The sequence below is a fragment of the Perognathus longimembris genome, chromosome 2 (genome assembly GCF_023159225.1).
Source record: "Perognathus longimembris pacificus isolate PPM17 chromosome 2, ASM2315922v1, whole genome shotgun sequence".
Classification (NCBI taxonomy): Eukaryota; Metazoa; Chordata; class Mammalia; order Rodentia; family Heteromyidae; genus Perognathus; species Perognathus longimembris.
Window position 1 is genome coordinate 79,565,614 of NC_063162.1, and position 23,302 is coordinate 79,588,915.

Consider the following 23,302-nt stretch of genomic DNA (forward strand, 5'->3'; position numbering starts at 1 on the left):
TTGTTAGTCAAACTATACATCATTGGGAAGAAAGATGTGGCTAAGATGCTCCAAGGAAGAAAAGGACTTATATCCTCTTCAGCTTATGGGGGAAATTCTGATACCTTGCTACATCTGCAAGGAGAGCAGGGGTAGGAAGGTTTGTGAGAGTCCCCATCAAACAATAAGCTGGTTGTAGCAGTCCATGCTTATCATCCTAACTATATGGGAACAGAAATAGGAGGATAAGGGGCTGGGAATATGGCCTAGTAGCAAGAGTGCTTGCCTCGTATACTTGAAGCCCTGGGTTCAATTCCTCAGCACCACATATATAGAAGACAGCCAGAAGTGGCGTTGTGGCTCAAGTGGCAGAGTGCTAGCCTTGAGCAGAAAGAAGCCAGGGACAGTGCTCAGGCCCTGAGTTCAAGCCCCAGGACTGGCAAAAAAAAAAAAAAAAAAAGAAAAAAGAAAGAAGGAAATAGTTGGGTAGTTGTCCAGGTAATCTGGGGCAAAAATGTATGTCCCTGTTTGAAAAATAAATTAAGCAAAAAGAATGCCTGGAGGCAGAGCTCATGTTGTATATAGCTGCTTAACAAGGGTTAGGCCGTGGCTTCAAACCCTAGTGTTGCAAAGAAAAAAATGTAAGTAGTGATCACTCTTTTGAATCACTGTAATCAATACATAATATACTATTTTGAATGAGTAGTAACTGAAGTCCATGTGTAAATTCACACTACACCCTAATCACGAAGCTTCTACAGACCTGTATACAATAGTGGCCTATGCACAGGGGTAACCAAAGCTCATTGTGTGTTCATCTTGAATGCCATGAGAGCTTTGGGGTATACAAAGGAGGCAGTTTCATTTTTTTCTTAGTTAACTTTGTGATTGGAAAAAGCAGGTCTTGAAGTGTGAACTCTTTTGTCTGAAACCAGGTGAAAGGTGATAAGGACAGGAATTGAAGCTTTAGGGAGACTTGTCTGGAAGAATAGTCAGTACACAAAGTCCACAGTATTGTCTCCCATGAGGTCTTGTTCAGTTAGGAGCAGCTATATTACCTGACACTGGGCACAGAGGGGGACCTTTGTAATGTGTTCTGAAGACTGGGTAAGGGAAGAATAGGAGTGGAATGGGGGGGGGGAGGAATACAGTGGGAGAAAGTGTAATTAGTTTTAGATTCATTGAGCTGGATGATATTGCTGAATACTCAGTCACTTAAAGCAGGGGCAGTGGTGGAGTACTTGGATGAGAACTATGCCATGAGCTCTGGGAGACCTCTGCATGCAGGAGAGAGCTCAGGTCAAAGTCCTTCAACAACCAAATCATAAGAGCAGAGAACAGCCACAGCAAAAACAAAGCCAAAGCAAATTGTTTGCCTGGACTCTAAGAGGCAAGGAGAACGAAGGGCATCTCAACTTTGCATGTGAGCAGAGCTAATAAGCCAGGCAAAGATAAAATCAACTTTGGACATGATGATGGCAGTGGCAGTTGATGGGTGTTTGGGTGCTGCATCTGGGCTCTGAGCTGCAGAGAGATATGAGTTGATTTAGGTACAAACAAAGAAACTATGTCACCTTAAAGGAAGCAAATACATTGGGAATATGCTAGATATAGTGGAGAAGGCAGAGGGAAGGAGAGCAGGATGGAAGAAGGGACAATTCATTCAATAGAAAAGCATCAAACTGGACACTTGTGGCTCATGCCTATAATGCTAGCTATTAAGAAGGCTGAGGGCTAGGAATACGGCCTAGTGGCAAGAGTGCTTGCCTCATATACATGAAGCCCTGGGTTTGATTCCTCAGCACTACATATATAGAAAACGGCCATAGAAAAGTGGCGCTGTGGCTCAAGAGGCAGAGTGGTAGCCTTGAGCAAAAAGAAGCCAGGGACAGTGCTCAGGCCCTGAGTCCAAACCCCAGGACTGGCAAAAAAAAAAAAAAAAAAAAAAAGAAGGCTGAGAGATGAAGATCTGAGGATTGTGGTTTGAAATTAGCCTACACTGGAGAGCCCAAGACAGTCCTGTCCCCAATTGAGACACAAAAAATTAGAAAAGAAGCTGTGGCTCAATGATGTAGTGCCAGCTTTGAGAAATAGCCAAGGGGCAGTGACCAGGCCCAAATTTAAGCTTCAGTAATGGTATTAATAAATCAAAAAAAGCAACCAACCAACCAAACCAAACAAACAAACAAAAACAACAAACCCAGAATGACATCTAGACAGACATCAATGCTATAGAAAGATAAAGAAGCAATTTACTCCAACAAAATATCTTTGAATCTTACAGTATATAAAGGAATATTTTGGTTGCTGCTTATGTTTTAGGGAATGGAGGATATAGATAAGGACTTTCAAATTACATGTGATAATTTTTTCTTTTAAAAAATGAATTGAATAGATTTACAGAAAGTATATATAACAAACATATATGTGTGTATCTATACATTCTTTTGGTTCATATGGTTAGTCTTTGTAAACTTGGTAGTTCCTGAGATTCCATTACATTCTTTAAAAATATGATTGTGTCTGCTTTTAATTAAAATTTGTTCATCATGGACATAGCATGGATTTAGCAGTAATAGGGTCATTTGTCATCCTGGACTTTACTAAGCAGGGGCTTGGTGTTTGCCCTTAATTGTCCACCAGGACATATTGCCTTCTCCTTATTATTTGTTTGTATTCTACTTTTTTTTCCCATCCAAAATTGCCTTCAGCATAGTAGGCAGATGGGAGGATTTTTGTTCTGTGTAATTTATAACATTGAATTTTTGTGTCAAAAACCTCCAAGGATTGATGGTGGTTCTTGTATTCTATAAGCTATATGAAATTTTTCTTAAAAATTATTATTTAATGTTTTTGATTTATTTGAAACATTCTCTTCATACCAATGAGAAAATTACCAATGAACAAGGGCTTCAGCAAGGCAATATCCTCCATTCACATCATCCTTTGCCTCAGAATTTGACTGAAATATACAACTCCCCTTCCCCGAGCAACCACAGGAGCATCAAAAGGGCTTTTGCAAAGATTGACCCCTGCTTCTTACTAGTTATGGGCTGTTCTTTCTATTAGCATCATGTCTTAGCTGTCAGTCTTCATCTGATATTTCTGTTTGGTTCATTCCCAGCTGCCTTAACTAAACTGGAAAGTCCACAAAGCTCCCCCAGTCTGCAAAGCTTCACAGTCCTGCCCAGGATGGCCCCAGAATTCACAGTTTGTTTAGGTGACATGCTTTTACAGAATAATCTTAACATTCCTCTATAGTCTCCTTCCTTCCTTTCTTCCTTTCTTCCTTCCTTCCTTCCTTCCTTCCTTCCTTCCTTCCTTCCTTCCTTCCTTCCTTCCTTCCTTCCTTCCTTCCTTCTTTCCTTCCTTTTTTCCCTCCCTCCCTCCCTCCCTCCCTCCCTCCCTCCCTCCCTCTCTCCCTCCCTCCCTCCCTCCCGCCTGCCTGCCTGCCTTCCCTCCCTCCTTCCTCTTTCTATGAAGCATTCATTTCAGCCCTTTCCTCTTGTACAGAGAGTCTATAGGCAGGGAAGATAACTGCTGCTCATCTACATAGACTTTGCACTTCCTCTGTGCTCCCCCTCCCACTAAGAGATGGCATCCTCCAGCTATTAGCATCCCATAGCCCTGTGGGGCTTCTCCCACTTTTTCCTTCCAAAAGTGTCTCCCTGTTGTCTTCCCTGCTCTGTGTGCTCATCCTTTCACATACTTTCAAAGTGGCCAGCAATTGAACAGGCTTTGATCTCTGAACAAGAAAGGCAGCACCAGTAGTCCAACATTACCTTCTTCACAATGGAGTGCTTACACTGAGCCCCACCCTTTTAGAGAATACCATTGTTCTGATATTGAATGTGGTGCTGTGGAAGCAAACTCTACAGAGCATGAGCTATATCTTAGGCACTTGCTTGCATGCCTGAGTTCACCATTACCTGGATTCATTTGGGCTCCTAGATCTTTAACACAGAAATTTATATTTTGACCCTACCTACCATACCTCTAGCTGATTTTGAAGCTCAATGTCCAGTAGTCTCAGTCTGAGTGTTTGCATTTCCAGATTAAACTTAAGCTTTCTCAACTTAAGCTGATTTTCCAAATAAGTACTAGAAAAATTTGCACCCTGCAGTCACCTCTAGTGTGAGGATCTTTAAGTATCATCTCTCATCAGTGCAGAAGCTCTGCTAAAATTCTGTTCACAAGAATACCTTTCACTTCAATTCTTTTTCTCTGAGCTGCTAAAATGGACTTAAATATATTCATTCACTCTTTTCTTGGATAATGACAGTTATGTTTTTTTTCAAAGACTGGTGGCACAACTATAATTTAGCCATACTATCATTTGGCATAAAACAAATAACAGTAAATAACATAATGAGAAATTTTCTCTTTTAATTGCCCCATTTATAAGGAAATGGAAGGACTTGGAAAAATTATACTAAGTGAAGTGAGCCAGAACCAAAGAACCATGGACTCTATGGTCTCCCTCATAAGGAATAATTAGCACAGGTTTAGGCTAGTCACAGCAGAAGATCACAAGAGCCTAATAGCTACACCCTTATGAATGCATACGATGATGCTAAGTGAAATGAACTCCGTGTTATGGAAACGACTGTTATATCACTGCTGTAATTACTTTCAACATGCCATGTGAAACCGTAGCTTCTATTGTTGATGATCCTTTTGTATCCCCTTCCTGTGGTTGTACCCGCACTATCACTGTGTCTTATCTAAGTACACTGGAAACTGTATATACTGGTATTAGAACTAGGGAAGTGAAAGGGAATATCAAAATTGAGAGACAAAGGTTAAAAAGACAAACAACTCCAAAAGCAATACTTGCAAAATCATTTGGTGTAAACCAACTGAATGACTCATAAGGGTAGAGGAAAAGGGGGAGGGAGGAAGAGGGAATGAGGGAGGAGGTAACAAGCAGTACAGGAAATGTACCCAAGGCCTAACCTATGAAACTGTAACCTCTCTGTACATCACTTTAACAATAAATAGAAAAGAAAATTGACTGAACATTTTTTTCTCTCAACAATTCCTATACTATCTAATTCATTGCTCTGATATTTTTAATATCTTCTTAATATATTTGATCATTTTTCAGTTTGCTTAAAGACATATCAGATAATGCAGTCCCTCTTTTATTTTGTTTTTCTTGTGAGGTACCTGAAGAATCATCCCCATTCCATAGAGACATGTTTATACATGATTTCTACTGTAGTACACAGATCACCATTTTTTTTTTTTTTGCAGAAGACAAAGTTAATTTCTGCCACCAAAGAGCAAAGACTTGCCTCTCAAGAAATTGTTGTTTAGCATTCCTATGTTAGCCAAGAATTTTTTGCAAGTCCTGGGGCTTGAACTCAGGGCCTGAGCACTATCCCTGGCTTCTTTTTGCTCAAGGATAGCACTCTGCCACTTGAGCCACAGCGCCACTTCTGGCTTTGACTGTTTATATGGTGCTTACAAATTGAACCCAGGGCTTAATGCATGCTAGGCAAGCACTCTACTACTAAGCCTTGTTCCCAGCCCTATTCATTTTCATTACATGCATTTTTGTAAGAAAAATTATAATTTCCTCACTATTAGAAAATCATTTTTCTGTATTGAAAGTGTATAAAACTCTATTTGCTTACAGGATTCAGTTAACATAAATTATGCTCTATTGGCAAATGTACAGTGGGGAAATGTGTCTTTCGAAAAGTGTAATAGTTCCAAGAAGAAGAAAGGACAATCAAGATTTTAGGAATTTTGTGTATTCATCTAAGATAATGTGTTATAGTTTGCTAATATTTTGAAAAGCATAATAAAATCCAGATTGATGAAAGTTTCTTTTTTTTTTTTTTTGGCCAGTCCTGGGGCTTGGACTCAGGGTCTGAGCACTGTCCCTGGCTTCCTTTTTGCTCAAGGCTAGCACTCTGCCACTTGAGCCACAGCGCCACTTCTGGCCGTTTTCGGTATATGTGGTGCTGGGGAATCGAACCCAGGGCCTCATGTATATGAGGCAAGCTCTCTTGCCACTAGGCCATATCCCCAGCCCTGATGAAAGTTTCTTAACGATATCTATTTTCACGCAGTGCCTTCTAGAGTAACTACTCTGAAAGCAGCCAATTGGTGCTTGGAATTAACTAACACAACCAGTAGTATGGACTTCCTCTACAAATGTAAAGAGAAAAAGCTCCCTGAATTTCCCATTTCTACTGTGTGTGAAATGAAAGTGCCCTTGGTAATACAGGAATCTGATTACCCTGAGTGAGAGTGAGGGAGAGAAGGATAGAAGCAAAGTTATGACCTTGATGGTGACCCTGGTTTCTATATCCACATAAAGCTTATAAATAAATATTATAAAGAAAATATTATAAAAAATAAATATTATAAAATAAAGATTATAAATGAAAGTCTGGAACTCACCTGGCACAGTCTGTGTGTGCATCAGGGCCAGGGAGAGTCTGGCTTATGCACTGGATAGAACTTCTGCTTCCCCATACCTTGAGAAGCTGCATGGTCCCATGAAGTAGCACCTAACAAAGTCCCCATTTTCTCATCTGACACAGAGTTAGAAATATACTCCTTATGATGTTACTATGCCAGAGAAAAAATACCTCCTCCTTACATTATCAAATTAAAATTCTGTTTTTTTTAAATAAATTGTCCTTACTGAGGTCTGATTTTTTTAGAAACGTAAAAGAAAAAAAATACATATATATATATATTTACCAAGCTGTCTCTACAGATGAAGAATTTGTCACATCTGGTCTCCATGACAGAAATGGCTATGGGTTCATTGCACTCCCTGGTGATATTTGCTTTAAATAATTATTTCAGAAAATGTTTAATGCATCTGTCAAATCTACCCTTCAGTTGCAGATCAAGGGACTCATCCTTAAGCTTCCAAAAAATAAGGGAATTGGTGGAGAAAATATGCAATATCATTCTCTGGTGAAATCCAAGAGAAACAAGTTTAAGTAGAAACCTATCTCTCCCACAAGAGAGCGGAATTAGACTCACAAATAAATTATGATGATTTCATGAGAAGCCTCAGGAAATAGACCAATAGGGATATTGTCTCTGAGAACAGCAGAGTCTCCCAGAAAAGTTAAGGGTATACAAACTTATACACTCAAATGTCGACTTAAAGAATTCAATAACTCTTAGCACAGTACTTTGTGCATAAAAAATAAGTCTTTAAAGGACCTTTATTATCTGACAGTCCTGAACTAATATCATTGGAACAAAGTGAACAAATGAAGAGGAGTGTGTGTGTATGTATGTGTGTGTTTTGTTGTTACTTTGTTTTGTTTGTTCATTTCTTTGTTTTCCAGTTCGAATCTACATGACTAGAGCAAAAACCAGGAACTGGAGTTAGAATCCAGATCCTGCCCAAGGAAACCAGAACAACACTAAGGCTGTTCCTCTGTTTTGGGAACATATTCTGGTAAGAATAGTACCTTGTTGTAAGCTTGGAAGTGGGTATGGAGAATGAAAGGGGGAAAAGAAGGAAATGTCTTCTTCTCTGCTGGTGGAAGAGTAAATATTAACAGGAGGATGGAGACTCATCCAGCAGAAGGCCAGGCACAGAAGAGGGGATGAAGTGCTTAATCCGTAGATTGTTCTGAGCATTTTGGGATATTATCTCTGAGTGACAAGATACAGGGTTGGGTGTGAGATGAACTCAGAAGGTAGGTACGTTGGGGGAAGGTTCTTTAATTTTGTCCTATAGGCAAAGTGTGCACATATAGCATTCACTTGACAAAGACTTGTTCAATAGGAAATATAAAACCCCGACTGCATTTGGAGAAGAGCCTGCCTGGTACTCCACAGTCTCTGAGATACTCCTCGATCATTTAGAGAATGTCATAGAAATCACATTGCATATTATACAACCCATATTCATTTTCTAAAAAGAAAAAGACCCTCACTGAGCATTTCAAAGACCTAGGCTTTTAGACAGGTACAAGTGGCTCACAACTGTAATCTTTGCCACTTATGAGGCTGAAATCTGAGTATTGTAGTTTGAAGCCAGCCAGAGTAGGAACGTCCTGAGACTCTTATCTCAAATTAATCACCCAAAAAGCAGGAAATGGAATAAAAGTGGTACAGGGCTAGTCTTGAACACAAAAGCCTAGGGACAGTGTTCAGGACCTGAGTTCAAGCTCTAGGCACAAAACAACAATAACAACAACAACCCACAAAAAAATAGCCCAATGTTAGTGGCTCACACACGTAATCCTAGCACCCAGGAGGCTGAGATCTGAGAATTTGGGTTCAAAGCCAGCTGGGGCAAGAAACTGAGACATTTATCTTCAATTAACCACCAGAAAGCCAATAGTGATACTGTGGTTCAATGTGGTATAGAGCTAGACTTGAGTAAAAAAGCTCAATGACAGAACCCAGGTTCTGAGTTCAAGCTCCATGACTGAAAAAAAAAAAAAAAAAAAAAAGAAATCACACAGAAAACTCCAAACCCCAAACCAACCAACCAAACAAAAAAAAACAAGAAATGGGCTTTTTCATTAGAAAGGAAAGGAAACCAGGTTCCTGTCGTTGCCTTGGCACAGGTTGGCAGCAAGCATCTATCATCTGGCCTTAGCTGAAGTCTTTGCTGAGATTTGCTGTCAGGAGGTGACCTTTTCCACGTGTTTAGAAAAATTCTGAGTTACCAAAAGATTAGCAAAGCTTTATCAAGAAAGATCTATATGGAAACTCCAAAATGAAGATTCTGAAATGTTTCTAATTATTTCCCGGGTTTTCCTGTGTCCAGGGACTCGCTTTGTCTTGTACATAGCTAACTGTTGATAAATGTGAGCAAAAATCAGTGGAAATCTACTTACTGGAATTCAATGAACATAATTCAATTAGGTTTCTGTTCTTTAGAATTCAACTTAGGGCATCTAAGAAAAAAGATTTTATAAGAAAAAAGGGTTTGACAAGCCTGAGATTTATGAATCATTTCTAATCTGTGGGACCATTATTTCTAAAGCACTAAAAGAGTTCACATTCAAGAATTATTCATTAATTTATCAGGAGAGTTGAACAATGGGTAAGAATGTAATTTCATAATAATTTTTACATTTTGTATGAAATGTTATTTGTGAACATTGAAATTAAACATATGCAAATTTTTCCCAATAAACAATAAAAAACCTCCCTCATCTTTCATCCCTGTGTTTTTGTTCTTGTTTTAGGGGGAGTTCAATAGTAATTCAGAAGAGTGGTATCTTTTAGGGAAACTTCTGTATTCCTTGGGCAGAAATTCTGTGTTCTGGGCTTTTCCTTATCATGAACAAGGCTTTCTTCACTCTAGGTATTCTAAGGGCCACTTGATTTGGGCTCCTTGCCTGAGAAGATGTCACGCCTTTGGAGCTCCTCTCTCGTATGCTTCTTCTATATTTCTGTACTGAGATTTCTTTTATCTTATTTAGGTCTTCTTATTTATCATGAAATCTGGGAGGAAGGGAACATACTTATTAAAGAATAAGAAAGAACTTGACATACCAAGGGTTTCTCATTAGACATACTGTACACTTTTTGGGGAACAACCACTTCAAAATAAAAAGAGGTGCAATAAAATTTTAAATTAATAGAAAAATTTGAGCCCCTGTAGCAAGAGTGTCACTACTGGAACTATTATCCTCAGGCTCTGCACAAGCTTATCTGAGAGCTGGAAGCAGGTGTAACACCTGGCTTCTCACTAACCTTGCCAGGTACAGATGTGCATTCCTGGCCGTTGCTGTAAGGATTCTTTTAGCTTTTCATTTAAAATCAAATGCTATCTCTATATCTAATTTATACATGTCTATGTAAACATATACAGGGATATATGTAAACATATACAAAGATGCACACACATAAATATGTTAACAAAATTATTACATATGTAGGGAGGAATTCCAATGGTGTAATTCCTTTGAACAACTAATTTACATTCTAACAAAATGAATACTGAAAAGCTAGAACTTGAGGTGTCCTAAAAGGATGAGGAGAGGGGGTTAGACAAGTGAAGAGAGGAAGGATAGGAGAATATATCCATGGTGTCCTGTGTATACATGTGAAAATGTAAGTAAGAAAATCAAGGAGATGGGTGAAATTAGGGAAGATCGGGAGAAAGGGGTGACACTGATCAAGTTACATAGTGCTTATAAACTGTTCTGTCGAATTCAAACCATTTTGTATAACTACTTAATTGATTTATATGCAACAAAACTCATGCTAATTAATTCAGTGGCCAGATGGCCTTAGGAAGAATTTGGTTCTCTTTTGTATTTCTGACCTTTGTTTTCCTCATGTTGTTTAATCTGCTTTTAGATTCACCACCCCATGATCTAAACATGGCAGAGGCAGCTCCAGGTATCTCTTACTCTAATAAGCACAGCAAACGAACTCTCTCCCTGAAAATTTTAGAATGGAGGAACCTCTCCCTGAAGCTGCCTGGAAGACTTGCTAGCTTGTGAGGAGTATCTGACTGATACAAATGAGTAAAATGAAAAGATTGGGGAGGCTGTTTAGAAAAAGACAACCTACAGAGACAGAACAGGTCCATGATGTCACTGAGGAGGAGCTGTTATTTTCAGGATCTTGTTGTGAATTACTGTGGAGAAGTGGGGCAACCACAGCATTCTCTGAATCCCGAGGTCCTTAGTCTTGTCCTTTCTCTTCTACCATCCTCCACTCTCTTGTAGATGACCAGTAGGTTTCCCAATGGCTCATTTGTTTTACCAAGTACTTATCTTAGTCCATTCTGACTGTAGTAAGGTAAAATGTCACGGCTTATAAATGACAGAGATGGAAATCCAAGACAAAGGAAAATTCACATTTAGTGCCTTGTGTGGTCTCTTTTCTGTTTTCTCACTGGGTCATCAGTAGATTGGGAACTCTCTAGTACTTCATGCCTCATCTCTTCTCAAAGACCCTACTTTCTAAATCCTTCAGCTCAGAGGTGTCAGGGTTTCAAACATGGTTGAACCAGGGTTGAACCCATGGTGCAGCCAGGGGTCAACTGTGGTCTTTTCTTGCTACCATGAATATTCATCAGTTTCTGGGATCTTCTATTTCTTCCATATCCCTTGTGGGTTTATGAGTGTCTGGAATATCAAACTGGGAAGGTGGGTTGCCTGGGGTCAAGGGCACTTAATGGGGATTTCAGAGCAGAGTCAGCAGCACCACTATGTGGCACCTAGAGAAAGCCATGATGGAAGTAGGAGGTGAGCTCTCAGACCAGAAAGATGGCACTAGGTCATGATGTCTCAGAGGACCCTAATTCTACTCTTGTCTTTCTCCATGGTTTTGCTGACATGCTTCTCCAATCTGTGTACAGCCTTGATATATCTCTCCTGGGCCCCTCATCTCCTTTACTCTTATCATTGTCTATCTCCCAGTCTCCATATCTCCTTCCCCAGTGAACTGGGAGGTCTTTAATCTGAGCATGAAAATGAGAAACCCCAACTTCCCTTTGGTTTGTGTGTGCCCAGAGTGATACTTGTCTCTCTCAGCCTTGTGGAAAGTGTACCAAAGAAGATTCTTCTCATTTTCTACAGTAGAAGTGACACATTTTTTTTATCCTGTGGAGGGAGCACAAGGGAAGGACAAGTCAAGGTGTTGAGTTATGGAGAAATAGTGCCAAATACACATCTACTATGTTGTATGGGCTTGCTAAGGATGCTGAGACAAAGAACCACCTGAGTACTTTAACATGATTGTAATGGTTACCTCAAAATCTTAATGGCTAAAGTGTGAATTCCTTGTATCCAGAGGACCAAAAGTGAGTGGGAAGGATGCTGCTCCTGGGATTTGAAGAAACATGTTAGAAGTTGTGAGTATAGTTCACCGACTGAGCAATATGGGTAGTATATATAAGGTCTTGGATTCAACCTTAGCAACAAAAATGAAAGGAGAGCATGGGCACAACCACAGGAAGGGTTTACAAGAGGTTCATCAACAAAAAAAGCTACGGTTTCACATGGCATGTTGAAAGTAATTATAACAGTGGTATAACACTCATTTCATTTATTTAACAGTTCATTGGACTAAAAGTCTAGAAAGGATTTTTTTCCCTTATTTTAAGGCTGGGCCCGTGCTATCACTGTATCTCATCTGAATATCCTGGGTACTGTATATATTGGTATTAGAACTAGGGAAGGGAAAGGGATTATCAAAATCAAGAGACAAAGGATAAAAAGACAAACAGCTCCGAAAGCAATACTTACAAAACCATTTGGTGTAAAACAACTGAACAACTCATGGTGGGGAGAGGTAAAGGGGAAGGGGTTAGCAGGGGAAATGAGGGAAGAGATAACCAATTGTACAAGAAATGTGCCCACTGCCTTACATATGAAACTGTAACCCCTCTGTACATCACTTTGACAATAAATAACTATTTAAAAAAAAGAAAAAGATAGGAAGGGAGAGATGAAATATCATTCTCTATTACTTTGACTTAATCAAAAGGGCTATTAACTCACCCATGTGGGTGAGTCTGACATAAATCCTGAAAGGAACATGCTGAAGGTATTAGAAGACTAAGGAAAAGGCCACAAGGCTGAGATTTGAGTCTTTAGAAGTTGCTGTCACCCAGAATTAAAGTGGAGACTTCAGTCCTGCAGCCACAGGAAATGAACTTTGTTACCACCACAGTAAGCTTGATGAGGAGGCCCTGAGCTAGAGAAAACCCCACCGCTAGGTGTCACATCTTTTCTTATCCCAGAAAGACTTGAGCAAAGAACGTAGCACTTGCAAGACAACTAACCCACAAGCAAAACAGGTGAGAAATAAATGTACATCTGGAGAGTTTCTGATACTTGGCTCCTTATCAGAAGAAAATTTGCACATCTGCTTTCATTAAAAAGAGTGAACTAAACAAATGCAGAGTAAGGGGGTAAGATTATGAACAATCTCATATGAACCAATCCCAGGTGTCTTTCATTACTCTATTTGGCCTCCTTTCATCAGTGTCTAGGTAAACTCATTGCTAAGCTAAGTCTTGGGCTCCTAGGCTTATTTTAATTGTATTTTCTAGAGTGAGGTTTGGACTGCTTAAAGCTCCTTTTTTTTCTTCAATGTTTGTACTGTCTGAAAAAGTTCCCATTTCTAAGGCTACCTCACCAGACTCATATCAGGACTGGTCTGTCATCAGCTTACTTTTATATGGTATGATCATCTTGGATAATCTTTTCATTCCTCGATTTCATAAAAGCATTCATTTGCATTATTGCACAAAGTATCTACAAATAAAATTAATCTTCAAATTTTTGCTACTTTTCTGTAAAAAATCTTTTCAAATTTATATATTGAGTGTGTTTAAAAAGTTGAAATTTTTTTTTTTGCTAGTCCCAGGGCATGGGATTCAGGGCCTGAGCATTGTCCCTGGTTTCTTTTTGCTCAAGGCTAGCACTCTATCTCTTGAGCCACCGTGCTACTTCTGGCTTTTTCTGTTTATGTGGTGCAGAAGAATCGAATCCAGAGATCCATGCTAGGCATGCACTGTACCATTAAACCACATTCCCAGACTCCTGAAATTGTTTATTGTCCTACACCCAAGCGTTGGATTATTCCGTATACAAAAGGATAAGTTCTCAAGCAATTGTCACACATATATTAGGAGCCCAGGCAAGGGTTAACTGTGCTTAGGGTTTATACCCTCATTGGGTGAAATCAACCTGTAAGGTCATGCTAGGCTCTCACCTGAATCTCAGGGTCTTTTTCCAAGATCAATCAAGTTACTGACAAAATTAATTCTTTGCAATTGTACAGCTGGATTGAAAAATAAATATTAATAAATAAAATAAAGCAAAGTGGTCCCTCACCACAATGAGTTTAAGAATCAGTGAGTTAATTGATTATATGATGCTCTTATTTGTGCATTCCTATTTTAACACACCTCTTTCACATGCCCTAAGATGTACTATGGGCATAAAACACTTTACTTCTAATGTCATCCATGGTGAATTTTGGTTCTCAGGGTTTAGAACACCTTGCACTTCAGAAATTGTGGATTTGTTCAGCCTGAAAATGCAAAGCTTCAGATGAAAACACTTAAGGCCAAATTACATACTTGAAGTGCAAGATAAAGCTGATTACAATCAATTCATAGAAAAGTCTAATGCTGCACTGCAATGCTACATTGACAAAAGAAACCATAGAATTTGGTAGAAGTGTTGTGGATGCATCAGACGTTAATGCAAATGAATCTCCATAGGCAGGAAAGCAGCCTGTGTGCAAAGGTCTCATACTTAAGACTGATTTGTGAAAAGAGGCTATGCACCTTTTAAGAGATTTTCAGAAATGAACCAGGTATAGTCTTTGAAATGGGTAATTGGTCATTAGCCGATGATCTCACTTGGCGGACCTCTGAGGACCCCTTCTCCCCTATCTCCTGGGGAAAATGCCTGAACCCAAAAAACTATGAAAGAGCACTTGGCCTTGTCTTCCGCCAGCAGAAGGCAAAGGTATACTCTCGTGGACTGCGTTTAGCCAAGGAGAGTGAGTTACTGAAGCCTCCCTCCCTGCCCCTTCTCACGTGTCAGAGGTTGGCATGGAAAGAAAGACTCCAGGGAGCCAGTCTGAGGTTTGAACTGAACTCCGCACCTAGGGGGTGGGGGGAAGGATTTATTATGGTGATGGAGGCGGGAAGGCGGGAAGGGAAGGACTTGGCTAATTGGCTGAGCCGGCAAGAGTGTCTTGTCTTGGCAAGCGTGGCATCCTGGGACTCCCCCCACAGGCTGACGTCATGCCCCAAGAGGACCACCCCTGGGCTCCGGCAGCGCCATCTTGAAAGCATCCATGTTGACCCGAGATAGGGACAGGAGGCGGGCTGAGCCAGAACTACTCCCTCCGGTTCCGGACCCGGAAGGTGTAGGAGTGGCTTCCGGCCATACAGCCCTAGGACAAGAGGAGGGGAGGGTCAATCGGGGACTGCCCCTCTACGTATGCAGTCAGCATCCCCACATCTCCCCCTCTTTTATTTTTTAAACAGCAGGAGGTGCCTCACTTGAGGGCGCGCCTGTCTTAGGTTGCCTCCCCCGTGGGAGATCTTACCCGTCATTGGCAAAAGAACGCCCTGGCACTTCAGGCTAACCTACCTGCCGGGTGGCCAGCCCGATGAGAGAATTCGAGGAGAGCAGAATTGGCACTCAAGAGAAAGCCCTGATATTTCTGCTCCATGCCTGTGGGCCCCGGTCAGTAGTGGGTCCTAGCATTATGACTAACCTCGTGGGGTTCCCAATTGGTCAAAAACAAAAGCCACTGTTGACCCGAACAGCCCTAGCCCGTTGACACAAACAGAGACCTGTTTTGACTGACAGAGGGTAAGGTAAGAAGGGTGCAAATGTGAACATAAGGCACTTATAACGTGAACAATTGTAACATGGAGCGGATGCAAATATGAACAGTTGTAGCACATGAGCAATTATAACACAGGTACAATGCAATGGAGTGTCTCTTATCTGGCTCAGTCCATAAGAGATAGAGAGGTCCTGAACCAATCTGGTGCCACCCGAGATGACGCAGACAACATTCCCCCTCTCTAGTAGTGAGGTAGTAACAGGTCCAAGTTTTGGTGACTTTCGTTGGTCCACAGCAGCCAAGGCGCTGGTAGCTTAAAGCATTGGTTAGTAAACATTTTAACGTAAACATTTGGAGCAAGGTGCCAATTTCCTTGCTTATTGCAAACATTTATCATAAAACATTAAGGTGTCAAAACCCTTTAGCTCCTATTTCCCCCAATGGGACCCCTAAGGTAAGCAGCAAGGGGAGGAGCAAAGGAAGGAACAACAGTGTGCAAAATTTTCCTTTAGTCCTTGTGCAACGCTGCAGATGGTGCCACAGCAAAACATTGCACCATGGGATGCCAGGCGATGCCCAGGAAGCAAGCAGAGCTGGCACTGTTCCACCGCCAATGTACACAGGCAGGCTTTCCATCTCCCCATTGAGGATCCACCAGGGTCTCTATTTTTCCTAGGGAGAGAGTAAAGGGAAACATCCCTCAAGGGCAGGTACCCTTGGGTGATCATTCAGATGAACAATATTTTAAGTCTCTAGCTGGTATCCAGATTGGATTTGGTTCCCCAATTGGGAAGACACATGCGAAGCCCCTTCCCACACTGATAAGTGGGTCCGGGCCTCGCCATGCTCCTGTGAGGGGGTCCTTCCAATGGACTTCCACCTTTACATAAGGTGTTTGGCTTGACCAATGTTTCTGGAAAGCCGACAGAGGTTGGTCCTTGGAAAAATTTAAAATATTTAATGTAAATATTACTGTCCTCAGCTGGTCATGGGGGCTTCCCCCCCCTTTTTGTTTTAATAATTGATCCTTCAGGGTCTTATTATGCCTCTCAATTATGGCCTGACCCTGTGGGTTGTATGGTATTCCAATGGTATGTTTAATATTCCACGTTTGGAAAAAGGCCCGTAAAGGCTTGCTGGTGAAACAAGGTCCATTATCTGTCTTTACTTGTAGGGGAAGGCCTAGGATAGCAAAACATTGTAGGAAGTGGCTCTCAGCATGCCGTGCTCTTTCCTCCGCATGTGCCGTGGCCCAGCAGGCCCGAGACTGGGTAGCTATGGACATAAATATATATTTTAACCTTCCAAAAGGAGCATAGTGGGTTACATCAGTTTGCCAGATAACATTAAGCTTTAAGCCTCTGGGGTTGACTCCAGGACATTGCAGGGGAGGGACTTGCAGAAAAGGCATACATGCCTTGCAAGTCCTAATAATCTTTTTTAAATCCTTTATAGGAACTGAAGGAAATCTCTGATGTAACCCTCTCCAGTTTAAATGCATATGGTCATGGAGTCCTTGGGCCATTTGAAGGTTTTGAGGCTGCAAGACAGCCATAGCTGTAATAATCCCATTAGTGGCCAGATGATCGGCCACTTGATTACCTTGTGCCAGGCTCCCAGGCAGTCCTTGGTGTCCGCGAAGATGCTGTAGGAATATAAGCTCAGCCCGCCCTTGTAGCAGAGACCTGACTTGGATCATTAGAGGGGTGATTGGGTTCTCATTTAACTTAATATATGAGGATACTAGGTTTGGTAACAAATTAACCACATACAAACTGTCAGAAAACAAATTCATCGGCTACTTGACATGGGTCAGTGCCAGGGCGACTTCGTATAGCTCCTTAAACTGCGCAGACCCGGTAACTGCTTAAAATAATGGGTGTTTCCTTTCCCACAGGCAGGGGAGGAGGCAGGGCATACCACCATGGCAGACCCTGCCCTTCCCCCATCTGTAAAAACATTTGCAGCCTTGACAAGAGGCCTGGTAGAAAAAAGCACAGGCGGGGTCCATTGTAGCTTGGAGAATGAGGTCACCCACCTCGAAGTTCCATAATGGCAATCTAACTTCACTATAAAACCCTCTAAGGCACTAGACACCCAGTTATGGTTCCTTTTGACCCATTCAATATCTCCCAGCCTGTAAGGGATGGTTATCACATCGGGATCTTGCCCATAATGTCTCAGGGCAGTATCCCTGCCCTTAATTACTAAATCAGCTAGCTGGTCCAGCTGGGAATAAACTCTGGGAGCTCCTCCCACCGATGCATGTACCCACTGAAGAGGCTCGCCGGACTGGGTAATGGTGACTGAGAAAAGCTCAGATCCAGGGAGGACCCAAAGACAGATTGGACACTTAGGCTTATAGTGAGCTAACTGTGCCTCATCTAGGGCCCTTTGGATTTTCTGGAATATTGCTTGGAGTGATGGAGTTATTGTAATAACATCAGCGGGTGCTTTGCCCTTTAAGGAGTCATGGAGTGGGAGCAACTCCTCTGTAGGCAGGTGAAGCCAAGGCCTTAGCCAATTAATCTCGCCTAACAGCTTTTGCATCTCTACCAGAGTGTAAGATGACTTGAAGGATACCTGGGGTTTAAGGGGGCACACAGAGTCTAATTTAAATTCTGCCCCCAAGATCTCAAAGGGGTATACTTTCTGAACCTTGTCTTTGGCTATATGCAGTCCTCCTCCTTGTAGGAGTGTTTGTAATTTCCTATAGGCCAAGTCCAACACTCCGACATCAGCTACCCCAATAATGATGTCATCCATATAAACATATAGAATAATATCTGGCTGACTCCAAAGAGGTTGAAGGACTTGTGACACATAATGCTGACAAAAGGCTGGACTATTAGCCATGCCCTGGGGCAGAACCACCCACTCATACCTTTGGTTTGGCCCCTGGTGGTTAACTGAGGGCACGGAAAAGGCAAACTTTTCACAGTCTTGGGGGTCAAGGAGGATGGAAAAGAAACAGTCCTTGATGTCAATTACAATCAAATGTCTATCCCGAGGAATGGAGGGAATCCATGGCAGCCCCCTTAAGGGGGTGCCTACGGGGACTATCCGCTCATTAATCTTCCTTAGGTCCTGTACCATCTTCCATTTACCTGAGGCCTTTTGTATAACAAATACCGGGCTGTTCCAAGGGCTCAGCGAGGGTCTAATATGCCCTAGGGACACTTGCTCTGACACTATTTTCTTTAATTTCTCTAATTTGTTTGAGGGGAGTGGCCACTGTTCCATCCACACTGGGGGTCCTGGAAGCCATTGAATGGCAGGGACAGTAGGAACAGTGGCCTTTAGGATTGGGGGTGAGGCCCTGTAGAAGAAGCAGGAGCCTCCTGATTTGAGGTCTCAGGAGGAGGCACTCCCTGTTGGTCATTAGGGCCACCTGACGGGTCATGGCCTTACAAGACCGCGGCCTTAGTCTTCGCTAAGATGTCCCATCCCAGCAGATTGTCTGATAAGCCTGCTATATTATCAGGGGACGCACTTCTCCCTTATTACCATCCAGATCATTCCAGGCAAGCCAGTTCCTAGTTACTCACTGTCAACTTAGCCCCCTACTCCTGTCATCTGGGGCCCGGCGACCAAATCCCACCAAGGAGGAATTTCCTCCTTCCTTAATACAGTCCGGTCAGCTCTGGTATCGAGTAAGCATCGGAACTTTTTCCCGGCTATAGTAACCTTCATGCTTGGCCTGGCTTCTGAGACTATCAGGACTACCCAGTGGACCCCAGGTTGGTCATTAGGCTGGTCGCCGGGTTGGTCACAGAGCTGGTCACTAGACTGGTTGCCTCCTTTGGGTGACGGGGCTGGAGGGTGCCCCACTACTAGTTTAAAGGCTTTCCCCCAGCTTCAAACTTGGACTTGAACTCGCTCCGCCAATGATATCCCTTCTTTCATGGGGGGCAAGGTGTCTTAAGCGGCACCTTAGTTTGGCCGGAGTTTCATCCTGATGAGGCACTGGGTCTTACAGAGCCTGAAGGACAGTCTCTCTTGAAATGGCCACAGCCACCACACCCATAACATCGCCCTCTGCTTACCTCGTTGGCTGTGGCAGGAGCGGGCTCCTCATTAAGCGAGGCAGTCAGCGCCTGTCTGGCGGGTCCAAGTATCGAGATCCCGACAGGCAAATATCCAGCTTTCTAGAGGCTTGTCTTTCATTCTTGCACAAGCTAGTTTGTGGTCTGGGGCCATTCCGTCCCACACCAGGGACCTGACAAGTTCGTCCATCTGAGACCAAGGAGCCTTCACCTGAATACTTTCCTCCACCCTCTTGATAAAGGAGGCGCCCCTTGAGTAACTTCTAATGTCGGGGTCTTTGAGGGCTCTTTCCCTAAGGATCTCCATGCCCACATCCCCACGGCCCACACCCGCTTTCAACAGGATGTGGGAAGAGGGGCCCGTTCAAAGTCAGTAACATGGGGATTGGTGGGCCCATACAACATTTCAAAAGCAATGGGGATTGGGGGATTGTTTGCTCAAAATTTCTCAGCCTGTGCAGAGCATGCATCCCTAAAGGATGCACACCATTTCATGTAATCTTTCTTAACAAGCATGGTCTGACCTACGCGTCTCCACGTTTGTGCGTCAGAAAACCACACAGTAGGGCGTGAGCCCAAGGGGAGTTTGGTCCCCTCTCAGTGACCATTTTCCTAAGATCTTGAAACTCCTTGACTTCCCCAGGTTCCCACCCAGCTGTGATGCTGGCTACGTCAAAGTCTACCATCTCCTCTATACCTGGTAGAAAGTCTGGCAGCGGCTGATCGAGATGTGGAGGAAACGGCGACAATGGCGGTGATCACGGCGGAAGCGTGGTGGGCCATCGCGGGTCCAGGGCCATGTGTCTGGTGGGGGAGGGAGGGAGCGGCAGCCGAGGCTGCCGGTTACCCCCATCCCTGGCTGCGTGTCTCGGGAGCACGGCATCTAGTCCGGGATTCTGGAAGCTAGGCCCATGATCGAGATTGGCCCACTGCCCAATCGAGATTGGCCCAATGGGTGGGGCATCAGGCCCTCCTCCTGCGGGGGGTTTGCCTCCTTCTCCCCCAGGGCTCTCCTTTGCAGCTCCTGCCCCACCCAGTGGATTCTCTCCTGTAGAAAAGCAAGCTTTGAGAGAGGCAATAATTGGGAAAATTACAAGAGGTAGATCATTTCCTATTTCCTCTTCCTTGCCATCCAGCTCCCTCTCCAGCTCGTCCCAGGTTTCCCAGGAAAGCAGGTTAGCTTTAAACAACCATGGGATGGCCTGGGTGAGCTTCTCCCAAATCTGCTTGGTGGCAGAATCTGAGATAGTCTGTCTGGTATTTTTGAGCATGAACCATAATATTTTAACCGTTGGTTCGCTCCACTGGCTATGCACTTGGCCCATTTTAGTGGGTCTGTCTCCTCTTAAACACAATCACTAAACACAACCTGTGGGGTCACTGTACCCCGAAATTCCCGGCCGTGTGTTCTTGCCTGTGCCCCGCGTTCGGGTGCCAGATGTCGGGCCTCTGAGGACCCTTTCTCCCCTATCTCCCGGGGAAAATACCTGAACCCCAAAAACTATGAAAGAGCACTCGGCCTTGTCTTCCGCCAGTAGAAGGCAAAGGTATACTCTCGTGGACTGCGTTAAGCCAAGGAGAGTGAGTTACTGAAGCCTCCCTCCCTGCCCCTTCTCACGTGTCAGAGGTTGGCATGGAAAGAAAGACTCCAGGGAGCCAGTCTGAGGTTTGAACTGAACTCCGTGCCCAGGGGGGGAGGGGAAGGATTTATTACAGTGACGGAGGCGGGAAGGCGGGAAGGGAAGGACTTGGCTAATTGGCTGAGCCGGGCTGTCTTGGCAAGCATGGCATCCTGGGACTCCCCCCACAGGCTGACGTCATGCCCCAATAGGACCACCCCTGGGCTCCGGCAGCGCCATCTTGAAAGCATCCATGTTGACCCGAGATAGGGACAGGAGGCGGGCTGAGCCAGAACTACTCCCTCCGGTTCCGGACCCGGAAGGTGTAGGAGTAGCTTCCGGCCATACAGCCCCAGGACGGGAGGAGGGGAGGGTCAATCGGGGACTGCCCCTCTATGTATGCAGTCAGCATCCCCACACTCACTTGCTGTTATTACATAGACAATGAAGTCTTTCAACACAGTGAAACTTCAAATGTTCAAGAACACATATAAGAAGCACCTGGGTCTGGCATAAAGATACTCAGTTGGACATTTTCTTTGCCCTACAGTATACTTCTGAGTTGTTGTTGGAAAAATAATTCCTTACCATTAGCTGCCAGTATGTCTGTGTACTTTATTATTATGGTGATTACCTTGAAAACTGCAGCACTGTTTTGAGAACACAATCAGGTATCTCATTTGAATACACTGGATACTGTATATACTGGTATTAGAACTAGGGAAGTAAAAGGGAATATCAAAATCGAGAGACAAAGGATAAAAAGACAAACGACTCCAAAAGCAATATTTGCAAAACCATTTGGTGTAAACCAACTCATGAGGAGAGAAGGGAAGGGGGAGGGGGCAGTGAGGGAGGAGGTAACAAACAGTATAAGAAATGTACCCAAGGCCTAACGTATGAAACTGTAACCCCTCTGTACATCACTTTGACAATAAAAAAGTAAAAATATATATATATATACAAAAGGCTAAACTTACAGTTAGTACCAATATGAGATGAGAATATTTTATATATGCTTTCAAATTATCTCTAAAAATTAGGAGTATATGGTGTACTTTTTCCAGTATACAAATATTTGTGACCAGTGAAAATATTCATAAGAATACTGTACAAAAAACCACTAGGACCAGGTATTCAATTCTAAATATCCCCATTACCAAATAATGGAATAGGTGAGTTATTAGTTTTGTGGAAATAAGGAGTTCCCATGTTATTTCCCTGTACTTGGTTTTGAAAATATTCATTATTTTTTTGTTTTGTTTTTGGCTTGAGTGCCAGGATTGGAATGCAGGAGCTTTCTCAGATTGTTTGCTCAGTGGACTTAACCTATTACCACTTGAGCTGTACCTCCAGCTTGGTTTTTGTGGGTTATTTTGAAGCTGGAGTCTCACAGACATTTTGCTCCGCTGCCCTTGAAACTTCATTCTTTGGAACTCAGCCTCTTGAGTAGCCAGGATCACAGCTATAAACCAGCAGAACTTGGCCTAAGCCATTATTATTTTACCCAGAAATTTTCTACAACTCTTTCCTGAGATGATTTTAATAACTACAGATTTGTTAAAAGAGTAGCAAAAGTACTTGAGTTTAGCTAGTAGGAGAGCACTTGCCTAGCATGTCTGAGGTCCTAGGTTTAATCCCTAAAAATGAAAAAATAAAATAAAATAAAAAAGAAAAACAATTACATTTTTAAAAACCAACAACAGAGAAGCTGCCTGTGAACTAATCTAAGAGCACCCAGTCCTTAGCTTATTACTGGAGTGGGTTGTTTACAAAAGTTAAAGATGCTAAACAAAGTTAAGCAGAACTTGCTGAAAAAAATTGTAAGTATTAGAATTTTTATTTTAAGGGGTAGCTGCCATTTCTGAAGATACTACAACTCAGGTTCTAAAAAACCCATAGATGTGATACTTTTTTCCTTGAGAAAAGTGTCCTGTTCTCAATTGATTGCCTGGATAATCATCAACCCCTTGCAAACCAACCATTTGTGAATGTAAGTCTTGACCAATGAGAAGGGCAGAGACCCATTAGGTAGAAAACCTGGTTAGAGTTCCTGCCCAGCACACTTGCTTACTTTGTCAGTAGCATGTTCATCTGCCAGAAAACTTAGTAGAATTTCTACTGGGTACCTGAATACCTTTCAAATTCTCTAAATTTTTCCTGTTTCTTCTTAAGTAAGACTGGGTAGAGAAAGTTCTAGGCAGACTTGAAAGTTTAGGGAAGTCATTTTCTAAAAGAAAACAATTGTTCTAATGGTATAGAAGCTTCTACTAAGAAGTCTAAAACTATTCTCTCCAAGGAAAAATGGCACTTCTGATTTGGAAACTGCTTTGAAAAGCATATCTCCTCACCATTAGGGTTTTTTCTATGCTTCTGTTC